The sequence below is a fragment of the Heptranchias perlo genome, chromosome 6, assembly GCF_035084215.1.
Source record: "Heptranchias perlo isolate sHepPer1 chromosome 6, sHepPer1.hap1, whole genome shotgun sequence".
Lineage (NCBI taxonomy): Eukaryota > Metazoa > Chordata > Chondrichthyes > Hexanchiformes > Hexanchidae > Heptranchias > Heptranchias perlo.
Genome location: NC_090330.1, coordinates 81,869,753 through 81,884,227, shown reverse-complemented (window position 1 = coordinate 81,884,227; position 14,475 = coordinate 81,869,753).

Genomic DNA, 14,475 nt, shown 5'->3' with positions numbered 1-14,475 from the left:
CACTTGAATCATTTAGATAAGAAATTAAACAATTCATTATAAATTAAACGATTGAATTATTTATATTGTAAATTAAACATTGAATTATTTTTATCAAAAATTAAACCATTCATTTTAGAATAATTGCTTGAATTATTTATATAATAAATTAAACAATTCATTTTAAAATAATCACTTGAATTATTTATATAATAAATTAAACTATTGAAATCGTTACATACTAAATTAAACTTTGAATTATTATTATAATAAGTTAAACAATCACTTGAATTATTTCAATAAGAAATTAAACAATTCATTACAAATTAAACTATTGAATTATTTATATAATAAATTAAACTATTGAATTAGTTATATAAGAAATTAAACAATTCATTATAAATTAAACTATTGAATTATTTATATACTAAATTAAACTTTGAATTATTTTTATCAAAAATTAAACAATTCATTTTCAAATAATGAATTGAATTATTTATATAATAAATTAAACAATTAATTATAAATTAAACTATTGAATTATTTATATAATAAATTAAACCTTGAATTATTTTTATCAAAAATTAAACAATTCATTTTCAAATAATGAATTGAATTATTTATATAATAAATTAAACAATTCATTATATATTAAACTATTGAAATATTTATATTATAAATTAAACTTTGAATTATTTTTATAATAAATTAAACAATTTATTGTGAATTAAACTATTGAATGATTTATATTGTAAATTTAACTTTGAATTGTTTTTTTAAAAAATAAACAATTCATTTTAAAATAATCCCTTGTATTATTCATGTAATAAATTAAACAATTCATTATAAATTAAACTATTGAATTATTGATATAATAAATTAAACTGTTGAATTATTTATATAATAAATTAAACAATTCATCTTAAAATAATTGCTTGAATTATTCACATAATAAATTAAACTATTCAATTATTTACATAATAAATTCAACTTCTAATTATTTATATATTAAATTAAACTTTGAATTATATTTATAACAAATTAAACAATTCATTTTAAAATAATCACTTGAATTATTCATATAATAAATTAAGCAATTCACCTTAAAATAACCACTTGAATTATTTCTATAGTAAATTAAACAATTCATTTAAAAATAATCACTTGAATTATTTATATAAGAAATTAAACAATTCTTTTTAAAACAATCAATTGAATTATTTACATAATAAATTAAACAATTCATTATTAATTAAACTCTTGAATTATTTAAATAATAAATTAAACTATTGAATTATTTGTATGATATATTGAACTTTTATATTATTTTTATAATAAATTAAACAATTCATTTTAAAATAATGAAGAATTTTTTATATAGTAAATTAAACAATTCATTATCAATTAAACTATTGAATTATTTACATAATAAATTAAATTTTGAATTACTTTAAAAATATATGAAACAATTCATTAGCAATTAAACTATTGAATTATTTATATTGTAAATTAAACTTTGAATTATTTTTAAAATATATTAAACAATTCATTATCAATTAATCTATTGAAATATTTATACACTAAATTAAATTTTGAATTATTTATATAATAAATTAAACAATTCATTTTAAAATAATCGCTTCAATATTTATATAATATAGTAAACAATTCATTATATATTAAACCATTGAATTATTTATATTATAAATTAATCTTTGAATTATGTTTATAACAAATTAAACAATTGATCAAAAATTAAACTATTGAATTATTTATATAATAAATTAAACATTTTATTATAAATTGGACAATTGTATTATTTACCTAATAAATTAAACTATTGAATTATTTATATAATAAATTAAACTTGGTTTTATTTTTATAATAAATTAAACAATTCATGATCAATTAAACTGTTGAATTATTTATATAATAAATTAAACTATTGAATTATTTATATAATAAATTGAACTTTGAATTATTTTTATAATAAATTAAACTTGGTATTATTTTATAATAAATTAAACAATTCATTATAAATTAAACTATTGAATTATTTACATAATAAATTAAACCTTGAATTATTTCAAACAATTCATTATAAATTAAAATATTGAATTATATATATAATAAATTAATCTATTGAAATATTTATGTACCAAATTAAAATTTGAATTATTTTTATCAAAAATTAAACAATTCATTTTAAAATAATGACTTGAATTATTTATATAATAAATTAAACAATTGTTTTTGAAACAATCAATTGAATTATTTACATAATAAATTAAACAATTCATTATTAATTAAACTCTTGAATTATTTATATAATCAATTAAACTATTGAATTATTTGTATGATATATTGAACTTTTATATTATGTTTATAATAAATTAAACAATTCATTTTAAAATAATGAAGAATTATTTATATAAGAAATTAAACAATTCATTATAAATTAAACTATTGAAATATTTATATAATAAACTAAACTTTGCATTATTTTTATAATAAATTAAACAATTCATTTTAGAATAATTGCTTGAATTATTTATATAATAAATTAAACTATTGAATTATTTATATTATAAATTAAACAATTAATTTGAAAATAATCACTTGAATTATTTAGATAAGAAATTAAACAATTCATTATAAATTAAACGATTGAATTATTGATATTGTAAATTAAACTTTGAATTATTTATATAATAAATTAATATTTGAATCATTTTTATAACAAAATTAAACAATCCATTTTTTAAAAATCACTTTAATTATTTATACAATAAATTAAACAATTCATTATAAATTAAACTATTGAATTATTTATATAATAAAATAAACATTGAATTATTTTTATCAAAAATTAAACCATTCATTTTAGAATAATTGCTTGAATTATTTATAGAATAAATTAAACAATTCATTTTAAAATAATCACTTGAATTATTTATATAATAAATTAAACTATTGAAATCGTTACATACTAAATTAAACTTTGAATTATTATTATAATAAGTTAAACAATCACTTGAATTATTTCAATAAGAAATTAAACAATTCATTATAAATTAAACTATTGAATTATTTATATAATAAACTAAACTTTGCATTATTTTTATCAAAAATTAAACCATTCATTTTAGAATAATTGCTTGAATTATTTATAGAATAAATTAAACAATTCATTTTAAAATAATCACTTGAATTATTTATATAATAAATTAAACTATTGAAATCGTTACATACTAAATTAAACTTTGAATTATTATTATAATAAGTTAAACAATCACTTGAATTATTTCAATAAGAAATTAAACAATTAATTATAAATTAAACTATTGAATTATTTATATAATAAACTAAACTTTGCATTATTTTTATAATAAATTAAACAATTCATTTTAGAATAATTGCTTGAATTATTTATATAATAAATTAAACAATTCATTTTAAAATAATTGCTTGAATTATTTATATAATAAATTAAACTATTGAATTATTTATATAATAAATTAAACAATTCATTATAAATTAGACTATTGAATTATTTATAATTCATAATAAATTAATGTTTGAATTATTTTTATATCAAAATTAAACAATCCAATTTTTAAAAATCACTTGAAGTTAAACTATTGAATTATTTGTACACTAAATTAAACTTTGAATTATTTTTATCATAAATTAAACAATTCATTTTAGAATAATTGCTTGAATTATTTATATAATAAATTAAACAATTCATCTTAAAATAATTGCTTGAATTATTTACATAATAAATTAAACTATTGAATCATTTGTACAATAAATTAAACTTTGAATTATTTTCAAAATATTTAATCAATTCATTATAAATTAAACTATTGAATTATTTATATAATAAATTAAACAATCCATTTTAAAATAATCACTTGAATCATTTATGTAATAAATTAAACAATTCATTATAAATTAAACTATTGAATTATTTATATAATAAAATAAACATTGAATTATTTTTATCAAAAATTAAACCATTCATTTTGGAATAATTGCTTGAATTATTTATAGAATAAATTAAACAATTCATTTTAAAATAATCACTTGAATTATTTATATAATAAATTAAACTATTGAAATCGTTACATACTAAATTAAACTTTGAATTATTATTATAATAAGTTAAACAATCACTTGAATTATTTCAATAAGAAATTAAACAATTCATTACAAATTAAACTATTGAATTATTTATATAATAAATTAAACTATTGAATTAGTTATATAAGAAATTAAACAATTCATTATAAATTAAACTATTGAATTATTTATATACTAAATTAAACTTTGAATTATTTTTATCAAAAATTAAACAATTCATTTTCAAATAATGAATTGAATTATTTATATAATAAATTAAACAATTAATTATAAATTAAACTATTGAATTATTTATATAATAAATTAAACCTTGAATTATTTTTATCAAAAATTAAACAATTCATTTTCAAATAATGAATTGAATTATTTATATAATAAATTAAACAATTCATTATATATTAAACTATTGAAATATTTATATTATAAATTAAACTTTGAATTATTTTTATAATAAATTAAACAATTTATTGTGAATTAAACTATTGAATGATTTATATTGTAAATTTAACTTTGAATTGTTTTTTTAAAAAATAAACAATTCATTTTAAAATAATCCCTTGTATTATTCATGTAATAAATTAAACAATTCATTATAAATTAAACTATTGAATTATTGATATAATAAATTAAACTGTTGAATTATTTATATAATAAATTAAACAATTCATCTTAAAATAATTGCTTGAATTATTCACATAATAAATTAAACTATTCAATTATTTACATAATAAATTCAACTTCTAATTATTTATATATTAAATTAAACTTTGAATTATATTTATAACAAATTAAACAATTCATTTTAAAATAATCACTTGAATTATTCATATAATAAATTAAGCAATTCACCTTAAAATAACCACTTGAATTATTTCTATAATAAATTAAACAATTCATTTAAAAATAATCACTTGAATTATTTATATAAGAAATTAAACAATTCTTTTTAAAACAATCAATTGAATTATTTACATAATAAATTAAACAATTCATTATTAATTAAACTCTTGAATTATTTATATAATAAATTAAACTATTGAATTATTTGTATGATATATTGAACTTTTATATTATTTTTATAATAAATTAAACAATTCATTTTAAAATAATGAAGAATTTTTTATATAGTAAATTAAACAATTCATTATAAATTAAACTATTGAATTATTTACATAATAAATTAAATTTTGAATTACTTTAAAAATATATGAAACAATTCATTAGCAATTAAACTATTGAATTATTTATATTGTAAATTAAACTTTGAATTATTTTTAAAATATATTAAACAATTCATTATCAATTAATCTATTGAAATATTTATATACTAAATTAAATTTTGAATTATTTATATAATAAATTAAACAATTCATTTTAAAATAATCGCTTCAATATTTATATAATATAGTAAACAATTCATTATATATTAAACCATTGAATTATTTATATTATAAATTAATCTTTGAATTATGTTTATAACAAATTAAACAATTGATCAAAAATTAAACTATTGAATTATTTATATAATAAATTAAACATTTTATTATAAATTGGACAATTGTATTATTTACCTAATAAATTAAACTATTGAATTATTTATATAATAAATTAAACTTGGTTTTATTTTTATAATAAATTAAACAATTCATGATCAATTAAACTGTTGAATTATTTATATAATAAATTAAACTATTGAATTATTTATATAATAAATTGAACTTTGAATTATTTTTATAATAAATTAAACTTGGTATTATTTTATAATAAATTAAACAATTCATTATAAATTAAACTATTGAATTATTTATATAATAAAATAAACATTGAATTATTTTTATCAAAAATTAAACCATTCATTTTGGAATAATTGCTTGAATTATTTATAGAATAAATTAAACAATTCATTTTAAAATAATCACTTGAATTATTTATATAATAAATTAAACTATTGAAATCGTTACATACTAAATTAAACTTTGAATTATTATTATAATAAGTTAAACAATCACTTGAATTATTTCAATAAGAAATTAAACAATTCATTATAAATTAAACTATTGCATTATTTATATAATAAATTAAACAATTGATTATAAATTAAACCATTGAATTACTTATGTAACAAATTAAACTATTGAATTATTTATATCATAAATTAAATGTTGAATTATTTTAATAATAAATTAAACAATTCATTTTAGAATAATTGCTTGAATTATTTGTATAAGAAATTAAACAATTCATTATAAATTAAACTATTGAAATATTTATATTATAAATTAAACTTTGAATTATTTATATAATAAACTAAACTTTGCATTATTTTTATAATAAATTAAACAATTCATTTTAGAATAATTGCTTGAATTATTTATATAATAAATTAAACTATTGAATTATTTATATAATAAATTAAACAATTGATTATAAATTAAACCATTGAATTACTTATGTAACAAATTAAACTATTGAATTATTTATATCATAAATTAAATGTTGAATTATTTAACAATAAATTAAACAATTCATTTTAGAAAAGTTGCTTGAATTATTTATATAAGAAATTAAACAATTCATTATAAATTAAACTATTGAAATATTTATATTACAAATTAAACTTTGAATTATTTTTATAATAAATTAAACAATTCATTTTAGAATAATTGCTTGAATTATTTATATAATAAATTAAACAATTCATTTTAAAATAATTGCTTAAATTATTTATATACTAAATTAAACTATTGAATTATTTATATTATAAATTAAACAATTCATTTAAAAATAATCACTTGAATCATTTAGATAAGAAATTAAACAATTCATTATAAATTAAACGATTGAATTATTTATATTGTAAATTAAACTTTGAATTATTTATATAATAAATTAATATTTGAATCATTTTTATAACAAAATTAAACAATCCATTTTTTAAAAATCAACTTAATTATTTATACAATAAATTAAACAATTCATTATAAATTAAACTATTGAATTATTTATATAATAAAATAACTTGGCATTATTTTTATAATAAATTAAACCATTCATTTTAGAATAATTGCTTGAACTATTTATATAATAAATTAAACAATTCATTTAAAAATAATTGCTTGAATTATTTATATAATAAATTAAACTATTGAATTAGTTATATAAGAAATTAAACAATTCATTACAAATTAAACTATTGAATTATTTATATAATAAATTAAACAATTCATTTTAAAATAATTGGTTGAATTATTTATATAATAAATTAAACAATTCATTATAAATTAAACTATTGAAATATTTATATACTAAATTAAACTTTGAATTATTTTTATCAAAAATTAAACAATTCATTTTCAAATAATGAATTGAATTATTTATATAATAAATTAAACAACTAATTATAAATTAAACTATTGAATTATTTATATAATAAATTAAACCTTGAATTATTTTTATAATAAATTAAGCAATTCATTTTAAAATAATCGCTAGAATATTTATATAATATATTAAACAATTCATTATATATTAAACCATTGAATTATTTATATTATAAATAAAACTTTGAATTATGTTCATAACAAATTAAACAATTAATCAAAAATTAAACTATTGATTTATTTATATAATAAATTAAACTATTGAATTATTTTTATCATAAATTAAACAATTCCTTTTCAAATAATCGCTTGAATTATTTATATAGTAAATTAAACAATTCATTATAAATTAAACTATTGAAATATTTATATTATAAATTAAACTTTGAATTATTTTTATAATAAATTAAACAATTCATTTAAAATAAGCACTTGAATTATTTATATAATTTAAACTATTCATTATAAATTAGACAATTGTATTATTTACCTAATAAATTAAACTATTGAATTATTTATACAATAAATTAAACTTGGTATTATTTTTATAATAAATTAAACAATTCGTTATAAATTAAACAGTTGAATTATTTATATAATAAATTAAACTATTGAATTATTTATATCATAAATTGAACTTTGAATTATTTTTGTAATAAATTAAACTTTGAACTATTTTTATAATTAACTAAACAATTGAATTATTTATATAATAAATTAAACTATTGAATTATTTTTAAAATATATTTAACAATTCATTGTAAATTAAACTATTGAATTATTTATATAATAAAATAAACATTGAATTATTTTTATCAAAAATTAAACCATTCATTTTAGAATAATTGCTTGAATTATTTATATAATAAATTAAACAATTCATTTTAAAATAATCACTTGAATTATTTATATAATAAATTAAACTATTGAAATCGTTACATACTAAATTAAACTTTGAATTATTATTATAATAAGTTAAACAATCACTTGAATTATTTCAATAAGAAATTAAACAATTGATTATAAATTAAACTATTGAATTATTTATATAATAAACTAAACTTTGCATTATTTTTATAATAAATTAAACAATTCATTTTAAAATAATTGCTTGAATTATTTATATAATAAATTAAACTATTGAATTATTTATATAATAAATTAAACAATTCATTATAAATTAGACTATTGAATTATTTATAATTCATAATAAATTAATGTTTGAATTATTTTTATATCAAAATTAAACAATCCAATTTTTAAAAATCACTTGAAGTTAAACTATTGAATTATGTTTATAACAAATTAAACAATTGATCAAAAATTAAACTATTGAATTATTTGCCTAATAAATTAAACTATTGAATTATTTATATAATAAATTGAACTTTGAATTATTTTTATAATAAACTAAACTTGGTATTATTTTATAATAAATTAAACAATTCATTATAAATTAAACTATTGAATTATTTACATAATAAATTAAACCTTGAATTATTTCGAACAATTCATTATAAATTAAAATATTCAATTATATATATAATAAATTAATCTATTGAAATATTTATGTACCAAATTAAAATTTGAATTATTTTTATCAAAAATTAAACAATTCATTTTAAAATAATGACTTGAATTATTTATATAATAAATTAAACTATTGAATTATTTGTATGATATATTGAACTTTTATATTATTTTTATAATAAATTAAACAATCATTTTAAAATAATGAAGAATTATTTATATAAGAAATTAAACAATTCATTATAAATTAAACTATTGAAATATTGATATAATAAACTAAACTTTGCATTATTTTTATAATAAATTAAACAATTCATTTTAGAATAATTGCTTGAACTATTTATATAATAAATTAAACAATTCATTTAAAAATAATTGCTTGAATTATTTATATAATAAATTAAACTATTGAATTATTTATATTATAAATTAAACAATTCATTTAAAAATAACCACTTGAATCATTTAGATAAGAAATTAAACAATTCATTATAAATTAAACGATTGAATTATTTATGATGTAAATTAAACTTTGAATTATTTATATAATAAATTAATATTTGAATCATTTTTATAACAAAATTAAACAATCCATTTTTTAAAAATCAATTTAATTATTTATACAATAAATTAAACAATTCATTATAAATTAAACTATTGAATTATTTATATAATAAAATAAACATTGAATTATTTTTATCAAAAATTAAACCATTCATTTTAGAATAATTGCTTGAATTATTTATATAATAAATTAAACAATTCATTTTAAAATAATCACTTGAATTATTTATATAATAAATTAAACTATTGAAATCGTTACATACTAAATTAAACTTTGAATTATTATTATAATAAGTTAAACAATCACTTGAATTATTTCAATAAGAAATTAAACAATTCATTACAAATTAATCTATTGAATTATTTATATAATAAAATAACTTGGCATTATTTTTATAATAAATTAAACAATTCATTTTAGAATAATTGCTTGAATTATTTATATAATAAATTAAACAATTCATTTAAAAATAATTGCTTGAATTATTTATATAATAAATTAAACTATTGAATTAGTTATATAAGAAATTAAACAATTCATTATAAATTAAACTATTGAATTATTTATATAATAAATTAAACAATTCATTTTAAAATAATTGGTTGAATTATTTATATAATAAATTAAACAATTAATTATAAATTAAACTATTGAATTATTTATATACTAAATTAAACTTTGAATTATTTTTATCAAAAATTAAACAATTCATTTTCAAATAATGAATTGAATTATTTATATAATAAATTAAACAATTAATTATAAATTAAACTATTGAATTATTTATATAATAAATTAAACCTTGAATTATTTTTATAATAAATTAAGCAATTCATTTTAAAATAATCGCTAGAATATTTATATAATATATTAAACAATTCATTATATATTAAACTATTGAAATATTTATATTATAAATTAAACTTTGAATTATTTTTATAACAAATTAAACAATTCATTGCGAATTAAACTATTGAATGATTTATATTGTAAATTTAACTTTGAATTGTTTTTTTAAAAAATAAACAATTCATTTTAAAATAATCCCTTGTATTATTCATGTAATAAATTAAACAATTCATTATAAATTAAACTATTGAATTATTTATATACTAAATTAAACAATTCATCTTAAAATAATTGCTTGAATTATTCACATAATAAATTAAACTATTCAATTATTTACATAATAAATTCAACTTCTAATTATTTATATATTAAATTAAACTTTGAATTATATTTATAACAAATTAAACAATTCATTTTAAAATAATCACTTGAATTATTCATATAATAAATTAAGCAATTCACCTTAAAATAACCACTTGAATTATTTCTATAATAAATTAAACAATTCATTTAAAAATAATCACTTGAATTATTTATATAAGAAATTAAACAATTATTTTTAAAACAATCAATTGAATTATTTACATAATAAATTAAACAATTCATTATTAATTAAACTCTTGAATTATTTATATAATAAATTAAACTATTGAATTATTTGTATGATATATTGAACTTTTATATTATTTTTATAATAAATTAAACAATTCATTTTAAAATAATGAAGAATTATTTATATAGTAAATTAAACAATTCATTATAAATTAAACTATTGAATTATTTACATAAATTAAATTTTGAATTATTTGAAAAAAATATGAAACAATTCATTAGCAATTAAACTATTGAATTATTTATATTGTAAATTAAACTTTGAATTATTTTTAAAATATATTAAACAATTCATTATCAATTAATCTATTGAAATATTTATATACTAAATTAAATTTTGAATTATTTTTATCAAAAATTAAACAATTCATTTTAAAATAATCGCTTCAATATTTATATAATATAGTAAACAATTCATTATATATTAAACCATTGAATTATTTATATTATAAATTAATCTTTGAATTATGTTTATAACAAATTAAACAATTGATCAAAAATTAAACTATTGAATTATTTATGTAATAAATTAAACATTTTATTATAAATTGGACTATTGTATTATTTACCTAATAAATTAAACTATTGAATTATTTATATAATAAATTAAACTTGGTTTTATTTTTATAATAAATTAAACAATTCATGATCAATTAAACTGTTGAATTATTTACATAATAAATTAAACCTTGAATTATTTCAAACAATTCATTATAAATTAAAATATTGAATTATATATATAATAAATTAATCTATTGAAATATTTATGTACCAAATTAAAATTTGAATTATTTTTATCAAAAATTAAACAATTCATTTTAAAATAATGACTTGAATTATTTATATAATAAATTAAACAATTCTTTTTCAAACAATCAATTGAATTATTTACATAATAAATTAAACAATTCATTATTAATTAAACTCTTGAATTATTTATATAATAAATTAAACTATTGAATTATTTGTATGATATATTGAACTTTTATATTATTTTTATAATAAATTAAACAATTCATTTTAAAATAATGAAGAATTATTTATATAAGAAATTAAACAATTCATTATAAATTAAACTATTGAAATATTTATATAATAAACTAAACTTTGCATTATTTTTATAATAAATTAAACAATTCATTTTAGAATAATTGCTTGAATTATTTATATAATAAATTAAACTATTGAATTATTTATATTATAAATTAAACAATTAATTTGAAAATAATCACTTGAATTATTTAGATAAGAAATTAAACAATTCATTATAAATTAAACGATTGAATTATTGATATTGTAAATTAAACTTTGAATTATTTATATAATAAATTAATATTTGAATCATTTTTATAACAAAATTAAACAATCCATTTTTAAAAAATCACTTTTATTATTTATACAATAAATTAAACAATTCATTATAAATTAAACTATTGAATTATTTATATAATAAAATAAACATTGAATTATTTTTATCAAAAATTAAACCATTCATTTTGGAATAATTGCTTGAATTATTTATAGAATAAATTAAACAATTCATTTTAAAATAATCACTTGAATTATTTATATAATAAATTAAACTATTGAAATCGTTACATACTAAATTAAACTTTGAATTATTATTATAATAAGTTAAACAATCACTTGAATTATTTCAATAAGAAATTAAACAATTCATTATAAATTAAACTATTGCATTATTTATATAATAAATTAAACAATTGATTATAAATTAAACCATTGAATTACTTATGTAACAAATTAAACTATTGAATTATTTATATCATAAATTAAATGTTGAATTATTTTAATAATAAATTAAACAATTCATTTTAGAATAATTGCTTGAATTATTTGTATAAGAAATTAAACAATTCATTATAAATTAAACTATTGAAATATTTATATTATAAATTAAACTTTGAATTATTTATTTAATAAATTAAACAATTTATTATAAATTAAACTATTGAAATATTGATATAATAAACTAAACTTTGCATTATTTTTATAATAAATTAAACAATTCATTTTAGAATAATTGCTTGAATTATTTATATAATAAATTAAACAATTCATTTTAAAATAATTGCTTGAATTATTTATATACTAAATTAAACTATTGAATTATTTATATGATAAATTAAACAATTCATTTAAAAATAATCACTTGAATCATTTAGATAAGAAATTAAACAATTCATTATAAATTAAACGATTGAATTATTTATATTGTAAATTAAACTTTGAATTATTTATATAATAAATTAATATTTGAATCATTTTTATAACAAAATTAAACAATCCATTTTTTAAAAATCAATTTAATTATTTATACAATAAATTAAACAATTCATTATAAATTAAACTATGGAATTATTTATATAATAAAATAACTTGGCATTATTTTTATAATAAATTAAACAATTCATTTTAGAATAATTGCTTGAACTATTTATATAATAAATTATACAATTCATTTAAAAATAATTGCTTGAATTATTTATATAATAAATTAAACTATTGAATTAGTTATATAAGAAATTAAACAATTCATTATAAATTAAACTATTGAATTATTTATATAATAAATTAAACAATTCATTTTAAAATAATTGGTTGAATTATTTATATAATAAATTAAACAATTAATTATAAATTAAACTATTGAATTATTTATATACTAAATTAAACTTTGAATTATTTTTATCAAAAATTAAACAATTCATTTTCAAATAATGAATTGAATTATTTATATAATAAATTAAACAATTAATTATAAATTAAACTATTGAATTATTTATATAATAAATTAAACCTTGAATTATTTTTATAATAAATTAAGCAATTCATTTTAAAATAATCGCTAGAATATTTATATAATATATTAAACAATTCATTATATATTAAACTATTGAAATATTTATATTATAAATTAAACTTTGAATTATTTTTATAACAAATTAAACAATTCATTGCGAATTAAACTATTGAATGATTTATATTGTAAATTTAACTTTGAATTGTTTTTTTAAAAAATAAACAATTCATTTTAAAATAATCCCTTGTATTATTCATGTAATAAATTAAACAATTCATTATAAATTAAACTATTGAATTATTTATATACTAAATTAAACAATTCATCTTAAAATAATTGCTTGAATTATTCACATAATAAATTAAACTATTCAATTATTTACATAATAAATTCAACTTCTAATTATTTATATATTAAATTAAACTTTGAATTATATTTATAACAAATTAAACAATTCATTTTAAAATAATCACTTGAATTATTCATATAATAAATTAAGCAATTCACCTTAAAATAACCACTTGAATTATTTCTATAATAAATTAAACAATTCATTTAAAAATAATCACTTGAATTATTTATATAAGAAA